This window comes from Hermetia illucens, chromosome 2 (genome assembly GCF_905115235.1).
Source record: "Hermetia illucens chromosome 2, iHerIll2.2.curated.20191125, whole genome shotgun sequence".
Classification (NCBI taxonomy): domain Eukaryota; kingdom Metazoa; phylum Arthropoda; class Insecta; order Diptera; family Stratiomyidae; genus Hermetia; species Hermetia illucens.
The window spans coordinates 62936909-62957841 of NC_051850.1; the positions used below are offsets into that span (position 1 = coordinate 62936909).

The 20933-nt window shown below is 42.8% G+C and overlaps 1 protein-coding gene across 1 annotated transcript in view; it reads right to left on the minus strand.

Moving 5' to 3' along the window:
- LOC119649571 (glycine receptor subunit alpha-2) overlaps nt 1-20933 on the minus strand; it is a 371241-nt gene that overhangs the window by 341000 nt on the left and 9308 nt on the right. The window lies entirely within an intron of this gene.

The window sequence follows — 20933 nt, forward strand, 5'->3', positions numbered from 1 at the left end:
GCTAACGATGGATATATAAATATATAGGGTTGCTATTCACCCTCTGGTGGGGTAAAGCACGTCACTCGGTCTCCATTTTGTGAAAGCGGATTCCACTACATGGCGTAGCAAACAATGCAACTATTCACTGCCACTTTCGGATAACTGGTCTGCGCATCGACCAAATCCAAATTCCTCGCCCAAGTTAATATCAGCGTAATCCGATCCGAGAACAGAACAGTAAAAACAATCTTGTTGTTGAGATAAATCCATCTCCAGAATTTAGGCAAAGCAGCGACAACGGATCTAGCACTGTACATCGAGTGACATCCAGCTCGGTATCACCGTTTCCGTAACCACGCTTCCTTGATATACAAATTGATCAACGCCTTGCCCCCATTAATAAGGATAGGGAGAGTACGATGACCCGTCAGTCAGAGAACCTTGGTTTTGTTGGTATTCATCTGTGGTCCAACTCTACTACTCTCTTCCCAAATCTAGAACCATTTGGCCAAAGTCCATGACCCCGTGAAAGAGCACACAGTTATAGATACTTGAGGAAAGATGTCATCGTCGTCAGGGTAAATTGTACCTAGTGGTCCTCCAGGTTGGGGGTTGGGTAGCGCTGACAACCCTACACGGAAAACCGTTACGAAGCCACGAAAGAAGCCTCAGACAGGATGGATTTTACAACGACGAACCCGGCAACGACAACGAATTAACGATTTCCGCATTTTCTCATGGAACGTGCGCTCCCTGAACAGTTCCAATGCTGCTGAACAGCTAGCCGATATCCTGTCCCAATATAAGGCTGATGTGTCAGCGTTGCAAGAGATGCGATGGACCGGGACCGGCTTCCTGGAGAAGAGCCGCTACACCATATATTATAGTGGCCATCCAGTCAACCATGTGTTCGGAGTAGGTTTCTTAGTCAGCCAAAAAAATGAAACCTGCTGTTATCGGCTTCGAAAATATAAGCGAAAGGCTATGCACTCTGCGTTTGCGAGGCATATTTAGAAATATAACTCTCATAAACATTCATACCTCTACAGAGGAGACGGCAGAGTCGGAGAAGGATACCTTCTACGAGGCAGTTGAGCGGACCCTCGAAGCCTGTCCCAAGTATGATATCAAAATCATACTTGGAGATTTCAACAGTCGAGTAGGGACAGAGCCCGTATTCAGACGATATGTCGGCTCCGATAGCTTACAAAGGGATACCAATGATAACGCTGCGAATTATTCAGTTAGCAGTATCGCACGAAATGGTTGTTGGTAGAACCTGGTTTGCGCGGAAAGCGGTCCACAACCATGCCTGGCCCTCTCCAAATGGGACCACTTTCAACCAAATTGACCACGTTTGATTGAACGCCGCCACCTCTCAGCCTTGACGAATATCAGAACATATATGGGGCCAATATAAACTCGGATCACTATCTCGTGGGCATGGTGCTCGGAGCTCGAATTACGACATCACCTACATCCCCTCTGACAATCAGGTGAGAGTTAATACTGAAGCCATCCAGAATACAGACCTCCGCAACACCTATAATAGGGAGATGGATGCTGCAATACCCGCAGTCAACAGAGAGCCTGGAGATGAAGCATCAACAAATGATCTTCACAACCAACTGAAGAACGTTATCATTGATACGCCCACAAAGATACAAGTCGGAACGGCTTGTTTGACGATGAATATAAGCTAGCTACCGAACGGAAGAATGCCGCATACCGAGTAATGTTGCACGAACACGGTAAAAGGAAGGCTGAGAAAACCTACAAGTATATAAACTAGAAAAGTGCAGAGAGCAACCGCAGAAGGCGTGCAAGTTTTACCAACAAGTCAGCAGGATGAAGCCTTATACACCTCGATGTTCATCCTGCCGAGACAAAGAGGGAAATCTGATTTCCGACAGAATGGGCATATTGGAGTGATGGGTTGAGTATTGATGAACTGCTCAACAACCAAAATACTGCCACCACCAAGTATAGGTGAAACCGTCCGTGCAATTCATCGGCTTAAAAATCATAAGTCTCCAGGATCCGATGGAATTACAACCGAATTGGTTAAACATGGAAGCCACCAGTTACACCAAGTGGTTCATTAACTTGTACTCAAGGTATGGGACAGCGAATCAATGCCTAACGACTGGCAAAGGGGCATTATCTGTCTCACACATAGAAAAAGAGATATCACACAGTGCAGCAATTATAAAGGTATCACGTTGCTGAGTACTATTTATAAGATATTCTCCGCTATCTTGCTAGGCCGGATAGCCCCATACTCTCAGAACATCATTAGCCCATAACAAAGAGGCTTCACTCCAGGCAAAGCAGCAGCAAATCAGATTTTCTCTCCCCACATACAACTTTGAGACCGTTGATAATTTCTCCTATCTAGGGTCGAAAATCACGACCGATAACAGCTACGACGATTAAATCTGCGTACGGTTGTTGTCAGCCAACAGAGCCTATTTCAGCTTACAAAAACTGTTCCGCTCGAAACGTCTCACCATAGGGTCAAAGCTCTTACTGGACAAGACTATGATCTTGCCAGTCCTCATGTATTCCTCGGAAACTTGGGTTCTTACCAAGAAAAATTGCGAACTCTTGGCCGCGTTCGAGAGAAAAATCCTCCGAAGAATGTTTGGCCCCCTACACGAGGATGGACGATTCCGTAGCCTACACAACGATGAAATCTATGAGCGATACCATGACCGTCCGGTTGTGGATAAAATCCGGTTCAATAGGTTACAGTGGGCGGGCCACTTAATCCGTATAGATGAGAATGATCTAGCCCGGGAAATCTATAAGGGCAATATCTATGGTAGAAAAAGAAGATAAGGCAGACCCTGCCTAAGATGGAGCGATGGCGTAGGTCAGGACGCCAGACAGCTTTTAGGGATATCGAATTGGTGGACCTCGACCGAAAACCAGGATGTCTGCAGTTCCTTATTAAGGCAGGCCTAGACCGGATACGAATGATTATAGGCCTAAGTGAAGTAAGATGGTGGGACTCTGAGACTCCTCTCCCTCTTGTCATACTAATGACAATGTGCTTTTGTACGCTGGAAAGCCAATCCGGTGTCACGTTGCTTCTGACGGTTACCGCTAGGCGTGCTCTCTTGACCTGGGAGCCGGTTTCTAACAGACTTCTAAATGCAAGATTTCGGTCCAGGTTAAGGAGCATCACAATTGTACAATGACGCGCCAAAGGAGACTTCTGATATAGTGGAGAAGAATACTTTCTACGAGCAATTAAACGCGGTTTGGTTCGGTTGAATGCCAAAATGGGACTTGACAATACCTTGCTCAGACATGTGAGGGGAAAGCGTGGTCTTGACGACCGTAAAAGTAATGGTGGAAGGTTCGTGGATTTCTTCAAGAGCCACCGTCTCGTCATAGGTGGCACATCGTTTAAGCACTGAGCATGCCATCAGGTCAGTTGGGTTTCAACTGACCGACGCTTCGATCAGCAGTAGTCTTCTGGATGTGCATAACAAGGCAGGCGCTAATATCGGCCTTAAAATGGATAACCATCTATTGGTCGCTTGCGAGTTATATCCGCCATTTCTCGCAGCGTTGGGGAGTTGCAACCCGCTAAGTTCAACATTGACCCAACTGTCACTCAACCATGGGAGTGCTATTTTTCTGATCGAGAAGCAGACCTACTGAATAACCTGAGAATATCGATGAGCATTGCTCTTTTCTCGGGTGCTACTAAGGTCTTCGGCCACGTTCCGATGGGCCGTCATAAGATCTGGCTGATTGCGGAGTCGAAGAAACGGATCGATGAACGGAAGTTGTTGAAGACTCTACTGACTGCTGCAAATGGTGGTGGGCGTGACGCGTTCGAACTCCAACATCGGGCGAAATTCCGAGAAGTTAAGTTAAGTAATGTACGCCGTGACAAAAGAGAAGTTGCTATTGTGCTCGTCAGGGAAGATGCCGCAGATCGCAACAATTTCAAAACTGTATAGCGCATAACGAAAAAGCAAATCTTTCAATGGTTCTGTGAAGGACGCCATGATGATGAACAACTGAAGAGATGAAAAGAAGAAGAATGATTCTTAACCATAGCGGTGAGGTTCTTCCACTTATGAAATAGTTAGTTGCCGTAACATGCGGATACGGATTGTTCCCCCAAGCAGAAGAAAAATCATGTCCACCATCAATGCACTCAAACGGAATAAAGCCGCTGAGCTTAACGATCTCCGTACAGAGTTATTTATCGCTGCACCTGCAGTTACTGCTGATCTGTTATTTCCCCTAATACTGAAATCTTGAGAATCCTAGACCTTTCCTAGAGAGTAGAAGAGGGGGATGATCGTTAAGATTGGAAAAAAGGCACCCGTTTTCAGTGTGACAATCGGAGGGGTAACTGCATGCACCCTGCTGTTGCAAAAATAACGCATCAAAGAACGTCTCAAAAGCTTGATCGACAAAGAACAGGCTCACTTCCGTTTCGGATCGTCCTGCATTGACCGCATCAACACCCTACGGATCCTTTTGGAGCAGTGCGCGGAATTTCATCTGCTTTTCATCAATTTCGAGAAAGCTTTCGACAGCATGAACGGGAGCGTATCTGGAGTGCTGTACGCAGAAGGAGCATTCCAAAGAAACTTTTATGTTTTATCAGAGCGACATATGATGGCGCAAAATGTCACGTGCAACACCGAGGTATGATAAAATCTCCGAGAATTTTAAGGTCCAAAGCGAAATCCGCCAGGGTTACATCCTGTCACCGATATTATTTTTTCTCGCGATCGGTGAGGTTCTTCATGCTACCTTATCCGGAGGACGTGGAGGAATTCAATGGACAATGAAATCTTTCCTCAAACACCTCGACCTCGAAGATAGGCAAGTAGAATTGGACTGAAGATAAACGTCAACAAAACCAAGGTTCTCAGTCTGACGGGTCATCGCACATAGGGCATTAAGGGGAAGAGCAGCGGAAGCGTCCATCAATTTGTATATCTACCATCGAATTAGGTGTTGCCCGAGGTATTAACAGCGCTAGATGCGCTTTCGCTGCCCTGACTAAAATCTGGAAATGCAGTTATCTCAACGCTAAGATCACAAGACTGCTTCGTGCTAGTGTTCTTTGCGTGTTGCTATATGGGCCTAGCACATGGAAAGTGAACTCCACTGTCACTCTAAAGCTCCAAACTTTCGTTAGTAACTGCGTGCGTCATACCATCGGATTACGCTAGCCTGACACTATTTCAAACAAACAACTTGGTCAGCGCACAAACTCGGCATTCGTGAGCGATATGCTCGCAAAATGGAAGTGGCAGTGGATAGCTTGGACATTAAAAAAGGGGACAAATGCATTACGGACTATGCCATGCAGTGGAATCCACTCTCCGAAGTTAGCCAAGCGCACTAGGCATAGAACAGTAGAGGACGATTACGAGTTTCTCGGGAAGTCGTGGGGACAGGTGAAGCGCATTTCAGGTCACCGCGAGCGATGGCGCATAAGTTTGATTGATGCGCTCCAGCCCACCAAGGAGTTAAGGGCAACCATATGTATATTACCTTATTTTTGGTTTGAATATTCTAAGAACATGAATTTTTTCTGATTCCACTAATATTTCCGATGCTCTGCCGCATATTTTTGACGACGCTAATATTTTTGACGATCTGCTGCAAATCTCTCGCAGGGCGAATTGCCGCTTGTGGGTTTAACGGTTATTAAATTCTAAGCCCGTGTACCACTTTTCACCTTGAAATCCTTATCGGAATGATTGAACAGGACCACTCCTACGTTACCTCGATATTCCTCATCAACAACGCTGGCACCCACGTCGATGGAATTCTAGGCAGTGTTGCTGAAGTAACAGTTTCTGCTGCTTCTCTGTCGAATTTGCATTGGCCGAGGGGACCAAATCGATAACGAAAATGCGGAGAAATATTGATTACTTTTATTCTTATGATTAAAAGCACAATCTAGCACACGTACAGAAGAAGTAAACGATTGCGAGTCAGAAGATCAAAAACGTTACTTTATTTTTATAATACCAAATTGAAACTACCGAACTACGTGTTCTCTACGACGGTTGAAGCAGAATAGACCGGTTAGTCTTCCATGCGGTCCCCTCTCGTGGCGAGTTCGAATAAGCCACGGAGAGCGCCGGCGGCGTCATCTATCCGCTCGCATCGAAATTTATTTCTAATGTTGTTAACCCCGCTGTGCCACATCACTCCGCCCCGAGATGAAACCTAGGGGTTTTAGTGACCGAACCCGGAACTGCGTTCTCCATCATTCCGCGAAGCGAACGCGACGTTGTTTTGAGGCGCACACGGGCTTCAACCTAGATAAGGAGACCGCCTTTTTGTGTCCTCCGATCTACTCCTCAAATAAATTCGTCATGATTTGAGGGCTTCCCTTTTCCCTACTCCTCTTTGACCCCGCAAAACTCCCTTTGTAAAGAGGCATCCTACAATAGAGTAACATAAGGATACAAAAGCCTACGCCTCAAAAAATCTTCCCTTCCGATCGTGGCACAAGCGTCTTCAAGGTGTTGTGTAAAACAAAACCTTATGAAAATCAGTTTATTGTATGTGTCTGTCTGTCCGTCTGCCTATCACACCTTTTATCTCAGAAACAGTTAATCCTATTATTACGAAATTTAGTATGCCTTAAATAACAAAACCCAGTTTAATGGGGTTGGGGGTTTCCCACATATGCAGAAGGGGGCTGCAAAATTTTTCTCACCAAGTATAGCCGTGTGAGGTATCAAATGAAAAGTCTACGATTAGTACTTTTCGAAACCGGTATTAGTTTTGACATTAATTGTAAAGGGGGCGAGTGCGGGGGTCCGAAATGGATCAGTTAGTTCGTTTTCAGAAACAACTCAACCCAAATCATTGATGCAACAATCCATATTACCATAGATCGGGACCTTGAAGTGCGTTAGAGCACTTCATTCAAGACCGTAACCATACACTACAGAATTACAATACCCTATACGAGACGATGTGGTCAGCATTGCCATCGCCCGATATTATTACCTTGATTTGACTCAGGTACTCATTCGCAGCTGAGTCGACTGTTATCCGACATCCAGTCATGATAACAACTCCCACCGTCACCAGTGAGATTTGAACCACGAGCTTCGGCTACAACAGCCCAATGCTCCAAACACTTGAGCCATTCGGATCCCAAAATACTGCCCAAACCGATATATATTTAAATAAGGACCCAAGTCCCGAGGAATACATGAGGACTGGCAAGATCATTGTCTGGTACAGTAAGAGCTTTAACCCTATGGTGAAACGTTTCGAGCGGAAGTTTTTGTAAACTGAAATAGACTCTGTTGGCTGACAACAACCGTGCGCGGATTTCATCATCGTAGCTGTTATCGGTTGTGATTTTCGACACTAGAGAAATTATCAACGGTCTCAAAGTTGTATTGTATGTATATCCTTATTCTTCCTGTTTGACCAGTGCGGTTTGATGTTGTAGGTTGGTTGGTTTTCGGTGCTGACGTTGCCACCGTATAATTTGTCTTGTCTTCATTGATGTGCAGCCAAAGATCTCGCGCCGCCTGCTCGATCTGGATGAAAGCAATTTGTACGTCTCGGGTAGTTCTTCCCATGATGTCGATATCGTCAGCATCGACCAGTAGTTGGGTGGACTTAAAGAGAATCGTACCTCTTGCATTTACCTGAGCATCACGGATCACTTTCCCGAGGGCCAGGTTTAGGAGGACGCGTGATAGGGCATCCCCTTGTCGTAGACCGTTGTTGATGTCGAATGGTCTTGAATGTGATCCTGCTGCTTTTATCTGGCCTCGCACATTGATCAGGGTCAGCCTAGTCAATCTTATCTTATATAGAGCATGATGATGGAAATTGCGCTATTACTAACAGAGTTATGATAGATCAAAGTTTTCTTGCATTCTAAAGCTTTGAATGTCAGTATCATATTGAAATGAATAGTCTGACAAACCAAATACATAAACATTAAGCAAATATCTTTATATAAGCAATACACAAGACCTTTCATACCTAAAGCGTTTAGATTCCGACTTTCCGACTGTTTTTTTTTTATTTTTCATTTCATGTTTAGCTCATGTGATGTTATTTCGATAGACTCTCGTGAGTCCCCCTGTTTGTAGAACTTTAAGGATCCGGGGCAGGCCCATGAATCGGAAAGGACACGTGAATTTCTCGTATAATGACACGTGAGGGATTGAAGCGCTCAGAAGACCACCCCACGTTACCATACCTGGCTAGCGCAGAGGCATGCAGCACTTCAATGGACCTTCATTATTTGCGGCATACCTTCACGGCCAATTTCGCCATCTTTTTAGTTTTTTGGGATAGCTCTCTCCTCTTGGGCGCCTCCAGCCCATTCTGAAGAGAGATATTAAGAAATTCTTAACAGATTCTACCATCTGATCCACTATTTATCCCAACATTCTATTCTCATGAAAAATTTCTTTTAATTTCCCGAACCTCGAAAAAATACCTCAACCCTTTGAATCAGTTTTTCAATCATTCTGAAAAAACCCAACCAAACCTACCACTTTCCTCACCGCATAATGCGTGCGTGTAAAGAAATCCCGCTATAGAATATACTACCTGAGGTTTAATAAATGCTGGATGTATTACACGTACATTCTGTATCCTAGCTGCTGCTCAAATTTCAATTATATATAAAAACAAACCCAAAAACATGGAATTTAAGCTTTTTTGTTGCTTCCCATTCAACCAGTTGGCTCCGTGTTCTTGTAAAAAACATGGCCCCAACTTTATTTAATATGTTGAAGTTATTGATGGAAGTCTGCGCTAAGTGGCACGGAACATTTGAACAAAGTGAATTTCTAGATCGGCATTTTAAATATTGAAAAAGTTAAGCGAGAAAAATTGAGAAAATTGAAAATGAAGGCTTCGCTAAAGCCATTCTCCAGCTGTCGTATATTTGCCTTACGAGCCTCCTCAATTTATATCATCAAACATTTAGGAGCAACTTGAAAAGAAGTGGAAACTCCGATGTGGTTTTAGAGATAACTCAATTCGAATATTTAGTGTGTATGTTTATGAATTGGGGTTTATTTAGCAAAACAGAAATGGTAACATAATTTCAAATTCTGAAAGTGTGTGCGTATGTATGTCACATAAATAGAGAAATCCAATTTTGGTTGACATATTTTCGAATTTAATACTTGAATAATTGATAATTTTAAGGATATGGATATTTCAGTGGTGAGAAAAGATAGAACACGACTGCGTTTGTGTGTGAATTGTATGTATTATCTGCGGTTTCGTAACATGCAGCACTGTTCGCTTTGGCTGCTACTTAGCATCGTTTACCACTCCCATCATTCCATTTCCAATTGTCTAAATCCCACCCTGAATCCAGATTCATAAAATTAAGGGTATTTTAAAATATTCATTTCAGCTAATTATTTTAATTTTAATTTAAAATCCATCAATCTTCAAACTTCTCGTAACCCAAAATCACACTTTTAATAATTGTACCACTATATAACTGTAAAAATATAAAATATCTAAAATCATCACTGTTTTCCGCTATTGCCATGCTATTTATCTGCCCCTCCTGGGGCGCAATTCCATGTATTTTGCCTGTGCAATCCCCCGCAAGTAATACTCACAGATTTATGTGACATTTCCAATGTTCTTTGTTTCGCATGATGGGGCGGGCGATGACTTAATGAAATGCAAAAGATCTCCTGATCGCTAGTGGGGAAGAAGTTGAGACCGACACAAAAACAGAGCTATTTGTCAGATTGTTTTAAGAGGCGAGAGAAAAGTGAGGAAGACCTTCTTGAAGACACGAAAATGGATAAGTGTCTGAAAAGTATTTGTTCTAATAGTGAAGAGGATTACTCGTATTTCAGGAATCCTACACGAAAGGTGTATATTGTGGCAGAGCGATATCGGGCGCACTGGAAGATAAAGTAACCTGCCAGTAGGCCGTGCCGGCTCAATTGATTTTTAAAAAAAGTTAAGTAATAATTAAATTGAGATTTCTTACTTTACTTTTACTTTTATATTTTTAGTAGAATTAGGAAGCTTTGTTATAAATAAATAACATAAAAAGTTAAAATATAATAAACAAAAATAAAAACAAAACTCCGTGTAGCCGGTCCCAAACCCGGTTGTGAAAGGAGGAGGTCTTCTTCAGTCTGAATAACTGTACGCCACCGCAGCGTCTCAATGGGTAGGAGAGAAAAATGCAGGAACTTTGCAGTCTTGCAGATTGCTCCCTGAGGAAGCTATCCCCACACCTGACAGTTAGGTGTAAAATGCAAATCCACTTAATGAGAAGAAGGAGAAATTTAAGATCTGCTATGGATAACCGGCGGGAGTCGTCTGACTTGGTGGCTGGGTCAAGCTCCCGTAATGGACAGCACGGCGTCGAAACCGCTAGTCGTGGCGCGGTTCGACGTCTAAGCGCCACGACAACCAGGAGCATTGCTCCGCCTGCTGCAGCTGTTTCGCCACAATCTGTGGCCACCACTTCAGCGTAAGCATCGGATGAAGTGGACTGAAGAAATGAACCTCTTCATCATCCACTCCTACTACGAAATAACGGCCGGTGCAGGTACAACATCTTACCACCCCTTGTTGCACCAATTCGTCGAGAGTTTCCCGCAATTCGCACACGTGCAGATATTCTTTGCATAGACCAGATATTCCCAGGCTCTATGCATCTCTAGCAATTCCGAGAATTCTATCTCAAATCAATGCTGAGATTGCATCTCGGCTTTGTGCTAATATGTCGCTGCTGCAAATACAATCACTTGTGTGTTGTGGTGCAATGGCGGCTATCAGATTGCACGGTCAGAAGATTCGTTTTCATGTTATTGGTTTGAGTGACCAAAGAGATCCACCATGGAAAATTTGTCTGGAACTTCGGCGGGAATCACTAAGGCAGGACATTGCTAGACTGATTCACATCAGCACTGGCCATGCCAGCCGACGGGTGAGAAATAAAGTGCAGAGGGTTTACCGAAACTATGCCATCCCTATTGAGGAACCCGTAGTTGAAATTCTGGACACACTAGAGCAGAAACTCTCTGTCATATGCAGTCGGTTACGACGGTATGGCGAAAGTCACTCCAGGCGTGCCCAGAATGCAATATACGCGAGGAACCAGCGGGGTTTTTTCAGATCACTCAACGAATCCCAACAGAGCGTCTCGATCGTACAGTTTTCGGTAACGAAAGCGAAAAAATACTGGGGTGGACTTTGGGGGTTTCCCGCTCAGCATGCTGAGTGGATCACCGTGGAAGGCATCTGCCATGCGAATATGGCTGGCATGAATTTTGCGGATGTTACCGAAAAGGAAGTTCGACGAGCCATAAACAGCTCGAAGAACTGAAGACGCCCAGGTCTGGATTGGGTGCAGAACTTTCGATGCAAAAAATTCACCAGTATATATAGTCGGTTGGCACATAGCATAAATCAGGTCATTATTCGGCCGGAGGAATCTCCACCCTTCCTCACAGTCATTGAAGGAGGGCATACCACCTTATCAGTCCGTACATCTTAGGGTGCTAATAACTCAGAGCCCATCCATATACTGAGGGGAATCTTCCAGAAAAGTTCGTTGAGTCCCCTTTGGTTTTGTATGGCACTGAACCCCCTTTCATGGCTACGGAATGATGCTAGAGGGCATGGTTTTGCATTAATATATGGCCTACGTGATAAGCGCAAATTGACACACTTGATGTACTTAGATGATATCAAGCTGTAAGCTGGTACTCACGACCACCTTAGAAGTCTGTTACGAATAGTAGACATGTAAAGCCGTGATAGTCAGATGGTGTTTAGATTAGACACGTGTTGAATCCAAGCCACCTACAAAGGTCATCATAAGCCACATGCCGGACATAGCATTGGTGACCTCCACATCGAAGCTATGACCGAGACAGACTTCTACAAGTACCTAGGAATTCTGAAAGGAACCCATACTCGAGTTGGTGATCTGAAGGATGTTCTGCTATCCGGATTCCTGCGACGTGTAAAGCTGGTACTCAAATCGCGTCTCTCGGGGAAGAATAAAATAAGCGCGTTGAATATATTCATCATCCCTTCACTGGCTTATGCATTCGAAATGTTGCCGTGGACGAAGACCGATCTAGAAAACGTCCAGCGGTGGATACGGACAACTATGTCCAAATTCTAAATGCATCGTAGAAAATCTGCCGTGGAGCGGATGAACCTGCCTCGCGACATCGGAGTTAGGGGCGTGGCTGACGTGGCAGCACAACACCATCTCCAAGTCGACTCGCAGCGCGCTTATTTTGACAGCAAAGAGCAGGCGAGTCCCTTACATGCGGCTGTCTGTAAGGCAGACTATGTGCTGACTCCACTTAATTTTAAGGGTCGATCTTTCAATCCTCTGAGTGGAGTGAAGTTATTCATATTCGCCATTCAGGACGATGTGGTCGCCACCCGAAGTTATAGAAAGCTCATTATAAAAGAACGGGTGGAGAACGACCAGTGCAGAATGGAGACGTTAGACCAACTCATTTCTGGTTGCACTGTTGTGGCATCGGTTAAATACATGACCAGGCATAATGCTATATGTAAGATGGTTCATCGAAACCTTGCATAGAAGCATGGGCTGATCACGGAAACATGTCCGGTTAACCAATATGAGCCGCAAGTAGTACTTCTGTAGTTCGGGTTACAGCATGTATTGCCATATTTCGGACGACAAGCCTGACGTACTGATAGTTGACAAGACGGGTTGCTCCGCGACCAATTCCACCTGTCAGTCCCACTGAAATCGAAGAAGCAATAAAACGAGTGAAATCGGGGAAAGCGGTAGAACTTGACCACATCGCATTTGAGCTCTGGAAAGCGAAAAGCTGAGACCCAACTTTGTGGCTCAGTCAATTCTTCAATCGGGTTACTGACAAAGTAGTACTAGGCTAGTAGACTAGCAAGAAAGAACCACCGTCCCAATATGAGAAAAAACGCGTACTGTTCAAATTACCATCCGATCCGATTGCTATCCCATACCATAAATATTTTTGAACACATTCTTAACAAACGTATTCGCGACATCCTTCAAATAACCGTGAACCAAGCCGGGATTGTCAAGAACTGCGGAACTACTGAGGCTGCACGTTTACTCATGGAAAAATTCTTCGTATTTCTGAATCTAAGGAAGACATTTAATCGTGTGTCATCTAGTAGGCTCTGCGGCAACACATAGTGCCCGAAGAAGTCGTGCATTTGGTTAGAGTTCATGCAAACACATTCAAAATTACGGTGGTCTGCACATGATATTAGCCTATAGGGAAGCATACCACCAGACTTGGCATACCCTATAGCAGTTATATTGCCGAACCAGCGGAAAAGGGGGAGAAACCTTCAGACACTTCCTTTGCGATTGCCCAGCTCTAGGTAGATGCAATCTGCGGGCACTAACTAAACCATTCTTTGAGTATCCCAGGGAGATCTCTAGTTGAAGGTTTGGAAAGCTGCTTTTCTCTGGCGATCTGCCGGCTGGGTTCGGCCCCCTTGCTCTTACCACAGTAGCTATGGTGTCTGGAGTTTGTGGCATAACAACGAGCCACTATATCGCAAATTGAGCTCCTCGGAAGGGCGACTGATACCTACCTACCTACGAAAGTTCGAAATGAAGCCGGTATATCAAAAGCGTCCTCTCGCTAATTCTCTTTGTTCTTATTATGGACGCTATCAAACGGGACATCCAACGTCCAGCGCTCTCTGCACTGTTCCATCCAGATGATGTTTCCCTAACGTCTCAAATTGAATTTGAATAAAACAGAATTTTTGACAACCAGTCCCAATGAATCAGGCACTATCACTGACAGTGGTAATGGCCTGATCAGAACTGAGCCTGGATGTAGTGGCGGTCCACAACTGGTGTCCTTTGTGATCAACATATCAACGAACGTCTCAAATCTAAAATTTGTCGCAATGTCGTCCGTCTTACTGCCCTTTATGGTTCTGAGCGTTGGCCGACTATAAAGGACAATGAACGACGTCTTGCGGTAATCAAAACGAAGATGTTACGTTGAGCAAGTGACGTGACACGCCCTAACCAAATCCGAAATGAGGACATCCGCGATCGATATGAGGTTGCACCGATCGTGGAAAAATTGCGATAAAGACGTCTTCGCGCTAAAGAGAATTCACCCGCTAAGACTGGTCTGAATAACGCTGGATAGTGCTTCCGCGCGCTTCGTGACTCCATCCAGATCAGGCTTTTGAGCGAGCAAAATGACGAAACCAATCAAGGCGAGCCGACCTTGCTTATGAACGGGACAAAAGCTGAAAAAGAAGAAGATATATTTTAGCGTAATTCAGTTGTGTTTATATGTATGCACGTGGGCAGTAAGCTCAGCTTTAACAGATCCAAGTTTTCATCATCTTGTCTAGAAAGTCAGCCCCAAACTTTGCAGAGTTATAGCCTAGTGTGAATTGGAGTTTACTTTGTTCCTTATGAACAGGCAGTTATCTTGATACGTCATTTTGTTGCTCTCTATTGTACCAAGCAAGCGACAAGCTATATCGCTACTATGCAAATAGCTAGTTTCTTCAATGGAAGTAAATAAGTTATCCATCGTGAAATTTCTTCCGTCTGAAGTTTTGAAAAAAGCAGGACGTTTCACCAAACCACTAACATAGTTTGCCACTCTCCGCTGATTCGGGAATTTACCCAAATACATTCGCCTTTTAAAGGAAAGCATTTTCGTCTTTGTGTCCGGATAGCTGTGTGGTTAGAGCACAAGGCTGTCGTTCGGAAGGTCGTGGTTCAAATCTCACTGGTGGCAGTGGGATTTGTATCATGATTTGACGTCGGATACCAGTCGACTCAAGTGTGAATGATTACCTGAGTCAAATCAAGGTAATAATCTCGGGCGAGCGCAATGCTGACCACTTTATCTCCTACAGTATACTGTAGTGTACTGGTTCGATCTTGAATGAGGTGCTCTAACACACTTCAAGGCCGTGATCCAATATGGATTGTTGCGTCAACGATTATTATTATTATTATTATTTTCGTCCTTGCAGACCCAGAAGAATTTCTTTTAATATCATCGTCGAAAAAAAAAGAAATTTAAGCAGAACTTATCCCGGTTTTTGTTAGCTCCGCCTTGTAGTTTACGAAATATCACTCGCAATTATCAACGAGGACATATATTTCACTTTTATTTGCCTACCGAAGCCGAATAATGGAGTAGCTTTCGATAACATTGCTAAGCCTTGACGTTTCTCTCTCTGCCTATAATGCCAAAAAACCATTATTAGGCATAATAGTTTGGAATTCGCCCCAAATTTAAAAAGAAATCATTCTGCCTCCAGCACTTGTTGGGACGCTTGACCAACGGTGGCCACTTCTCACTACAATATATGAACCGTATTCAAAAGAAACCTTCAATCTTGGATTCGTAGTAATTAAAAAGAAATTCAAATTCTCATGGTCCATATGGCAAAAAACCCATTCATCTCCTCTTTGTATGTAAGGAGAGCCCCCATTTATTTAAATTGTGAAAAATAAGCAAACGGTTAGGTAGTTTTTGAGAGTAGGTCCGTGAAAGAAGTGATCACTTCCGACCCCCGGTGCTCCCTACCTTTCCACCCAATGTCAAAACTAAGACCGGCTTCGGAAAATCCTAACTGGGACCTTTCATTTGATACCCCACTTGACTATTTTTGATGAACGCAAAAATTGCAAACCCAAGCCAACCCAGGCAAACAGACATTAAACCAATTTTAATAAGGTTAAAACAAAACATTTTGTAAAAAAAGGAAAATAAAAATGTCCCCATGGACCCAATCATTCATAAAAGTTCACTTTATATGATAATAACGTCATACACGTCTAAAGGGCTTGTCAAGAAGAAAACGCAGGGCGGACTGTCTGTCCCGAACTCTGTATTATGAAATATTGCATCATCCCAATCAAACAGCAAGCGATTTACCGCGACGGACCAGCCTTATCCGCAGCGGACTGCGGACACGTTGTGAACAATTGCAGAATTCGCGAAGCACAGCAAAAATGGATACCGAAAAAAATAGAAGTACTTCTTCATTGGACATCATCTTGGAAATAAAATTCGCAGCGGTGTACATTCAATCACATTTTGCATATACTAGAGCTAAATTTGGTACTTGTAGGATGAACTAAAGGCGGATGTTCGTGTATATTTCTAAAATATGGTAATATACCATTATTGACTTTATATATGCAGATATCGAAAAGGGATGTATTTTGAGGCCTAGACTTCATATACATAGGAGCATTACAGTGATTTTTTCAGATTTTTCGGTAGGACCCGTTCTAAGAACCAGATTTGTTTAATGTTTTGGGGCACACATTTCAAGCCCCCACATCAGAAGTAAGATTAGTTTTGAAAAGTACTAATCGGGCCCTTTCATTTGATAACCCACACGACCATATTCTGTGAAAAAATATCTAAACCCTCTTCTGCATGTATGTCCATCTTCAACCTCAACACAAAATGGCGCCACTAGCTATATGCAAAGTAGTTCACAGGATTAGTCATTTATATTTTAGGGTTATGAATGTTTAGTCGTTATTACGTTGACAATATTTAAGTTAAAAAAATAAATTCTCGCGTAGATGCATGTTAGTGTTTTTTAGTCATTATCGTAGTTGATGATGATGACCAGGATGCATTATAAGTTTTAGTATACAAAAAGATAAGATCCGGGAAAAAAGGATGCATTGTAGAATGGACGGTGGTTGAGGTCCGGAAAACCAAACTTCAGTATTCCTTCGAGTGAACTAAAAGCTTGTCTGCATCCTCCATCCGAACGGTTCCCAGTCCAGACCAGAAAGCCCGTATCAACGCACGCAAGAACACATAGAGGCTGCTCGGTAGTTTTAAGCTATCTGACACCGTGTGCATCAAGCACTTCTGCACGACTCTATTAACCATTGCGAACCATTGGAGCCCCGAGGGGTAATTATAGATCAATACAAGAAACAAGAACAGGGATCGTTGAAGGTTAAAAGATTTATTATATCATTTACACTTAGCCCGAAACCGGACATAATCCTTAATTAAAATTAATTATGATTCATAGTGGACGTGGCTACTTACTCTACAATGGGCCTTACCTATAGAGATTAATATCCTTACAGGGTGTAAAACCTCAAGAAAAACCAGTTGGAAAATTAATCAACCTGCCTGCCTTTACGGTTCTAGAAATAAGTTCAAGTCGGGATTCATCGCCAACCAATCGTCTCCCGTGGCCAAAATGATATTGTAAGGAGGTAGTTGCATTTAAAACACATCCTTCAGGAATGCCACTTCCAGTTGAAGGCGTCGATTGGACATTATCCTTGACACCCATAAAACAATTTCAAGATGAAAGCGGAAATATGACATTATGTCACTAAGGATAGCCAAATCAACCTTCGCATAGGCATTGTTCACATCCCGTACCACAGTCAACACCTGCTGACTTTTCCCTTTTGCTATCGAAAGGTGCAAAAGAATGTCACTGATGCAAGCAGGCGTAGATCTGCCTGCCGATTAACATACAAACCTTAATCATAGAATTAAGCGGTTTGGCAAACATATTAATGAGAGCGATAGGGCGGTAACTGGTCAAAAGTTCTGGGTCCTTAAGTGTTTTTGGGATAGGTACCACCCGAATAATGACTAGTCCTCAGGAGGACTCAACTACCAGCAAAAGAGGTTATTGTTTTACACAAAGCTTTCAAAAGCGCATGTAATATGAAAACAAATATATAAATAGATAGATAGACAGGTAGACAATTTTCCACAAGACTAAAAATACCTAAAACAAGAAAGGCGCCTTAAGGGCATAGAGCGTCAGCATCTCAATCTCACTGCTTTGGATTCGAATCCTGGTCGTTATGGGTGACTGTGTTTGCCTCGCTGCTGCAAGCTTATCGCTTGCACATCGTTAAGGGTAATGATAGTGAAACTGAAGCACAATCTGATTGTGTAGATGCTTTCTACTCGGCTAAGAAGTGAACAGGAAAGAAAGAAAGGCAAGGCAGCTTTACTCATCGAAGGAATTTCTTTGTATTTGCAATGACTACAATAACTGGTACTTGAGGGATCTGATTGATTTCACCAGGGATTTGCCATGCCAGATAATATTAGGGAATTATTTTCAAAATGAGGCCTGTATTTAGGAATAAACAAATTTAATACAAAGTTCTGAGGCGATTGAAATGAAATTCAAATGACGACCGTGGAGATTTTTCATGCGCTTAAAATAAAATGAAATATAACGTATTCAGGATATTAATTCTAAATATCCTTAACTAGCATACAATCTAAAATTTTCTCAATCCTAAGAAAATCAATCAGATACCAATATATCAACTATTCATCAATGCGGAGATCATTGACAGATTGTATAGTTTTCTGCGTTTCTGTCGCTATCTGCAGTCTATTTATAGTATGATATAATGCTTCTATTTTAGATACGATTACAAAAGCTCTCAAGGCGTTCCTAGACGCTCAGTCAAAACATAGGATTTACCTGTGAAAACCAGTTTCCGCAGGTAAAAGTGAACTGCACTCTGAAGTTGCGCAAAATTCAGTTGAATGATGGACTTTATCAATGCAATTCGACTGACAGAGGAAACTGAGGTCTCTTGGTGGTGTTCCGCAGTTGCGCAAATCATTCCAGTATCACTTGTGTGTCGTTTGCGCAAGTATATCCCTCGTGTTAATTAAGTGTGAAAGAGCTCGAGCAAATTCCAACTGAACCGCCCCACGTACAGGGCAATCACATTTATAAAAGCGGGAATAAATCACAGAACAGCATTCAAGAATGTCTTGAAATACATAGGATTTCAAAAGTTACCCGCAAGTTTGCAGCTGATAGCCGTTTAACCCCAGGACATCATCGAGGTTATTCCACATCTAAAAGGCCAGAGTCCGGGTCCGATATTACCTATAGGTCACGTAGAGATGAAAGTCCATATTTCTATTATTGGCCATTCAACTTAATAGAACTCAATCTCATCCTGGCCTTCACCATCATTACGTTTTAAACTTTAAGGGATGCAACTGCAGTTTGGAGTTGAAGTGGAACACGTAGCCTAAATTCACTTTAGGGCCATTGAATGTATAGATATGTTCTCCTATGGAACGGTGGAGCTGACTTACTGAGAATAATCTCAAGGCCAGTATGAACTCCAAAGCCGCAATCTAACTTTAGACCAGTGAAACTTAGGATGGAATCAAGATTGAATAATCAAGGTTTTCCCGGTCGGTTCCTGCATTTGGAGGATGAGAAGGATAAGGATGACTTAAGGTAGCTCCAGTAGGTAATCCCGGCGTTCTGTTCTGGCGTGCGACCCAAGTTCACCATTGTGAATATGTCGAATTTTGGATGGCTGGCCCTTGAAGGAAGGTGAAATAAACATTCATTGACGATAGGAATGACAAATACATGAAGGTAGAGGGTTTCAGCTTGGTGAATGAACTATAACAAAGAGTCTGAAGGTGCTCAGAGATAGTCACCACATGGTGACCCATATTTCCTGGAAATGAAAGATTGAAATTCAATCACAACAGGAAATTAAAGAACCTCATAAATTTATGTTTAAGAATATAAGGGGCCATGGTTCCGCCTTCCACTTGATGGTAGACCAGGCCGATTGGAAAGAAGCCTTCTTTCTCTGTTTTTGACCCACCAGAGAGAGCATCATCTTTATTTCGAGAATGAAGAACTCTCTCTCACTCATACCTAATAGCTCAAATTGCAGCATCATCGATAAACTTCTCCTCAATGGAACTGCGCGGAGGATGGTGTTTAGGAACTCTCATATGAAAGCTCGCACTGTCGAAGGGACTACAAAGTAAATCCTACCTGTCAGTAAATATTCCTATATCTTTAGCAAAACAAGGAGAAGGAAGAAAAGCGAGAGACGTGAACGGGACACCGCAAACCCCGAAGGGAGGACGTTAGCTGGAAAATGGAAGAATGCTTTGCGTGAAGAAATGAGACCCCTTGTTAAGGACAAGGATGCTAATGCTCCTCCAAACGCAACAAAATCCCAGAGAAATCGGACATGAAGGGATCAAGTCTCAAATCTTAAATCTAGATATTTACAGGGAACCGACGTATACCAAACGTCTTAAACATAAGATCGCCTTTATGACCTGTTGGCTATTAACCTTCCCCATATCCTCAAAGGGTGTGTTGAAAGAAACCAAACTTATTCTAGAAGTTTGGAAGCTACTGCAAATCAACAGACTAAAAGGCGAATGGCCTTGGAGATCAACCAAACCTCCCTTTTATTGTGAGACGCGTTTTTCGTAGCAAAAACAGCCTTATTAAAACTCTTCTGGGATCCAAAGACCCAATCGATCCAATGGGCAAATCTGTTATATGAAAACATCGAGAAATATGAAAAGGAATTTTTCATTTATTAGTTCGATCTAGCACCGAAGAAGACGACAAGTAAGTAAAAATAAAGCTCGACGCTTCAGATATGAAAGGTTTTGTTTATTTCTTCTGTAAGTGCAGAACTATCCCAGTTATACGTAGCGCACAATGTACATATATGTATATTTAGCATTTAATGTGATATTGATATAACTTTGAGCTACTGCAACTTTATAAGTAATAGTAACATGTTGATTAAACTTGAGGATATCATGCGATAGCCTATGCTACTGCAAATTTTTATGACTCTAGGGCAAACTGAAATGCCAGGTTGCTAGGCTGTTTCCATAGTAATATACTATTATTAACTTAATTTGAGAATATATTGATATGAGGATTATTTTGAGGCCTAGCCACCGTATAGAGGCAGCTTCATGACTTTTTTCAGACTTTTCGGTTGGGTACTTTCTGAGAATGATCCGTTAAAAAAATGATTACTCTCCATCCCCCGCGCTCTCCGTCTTTCTAACAAACGTCAAAACTAAGATTGACTTCGGAAAGTACTAACCGACGCCTTTCATTTGATACCC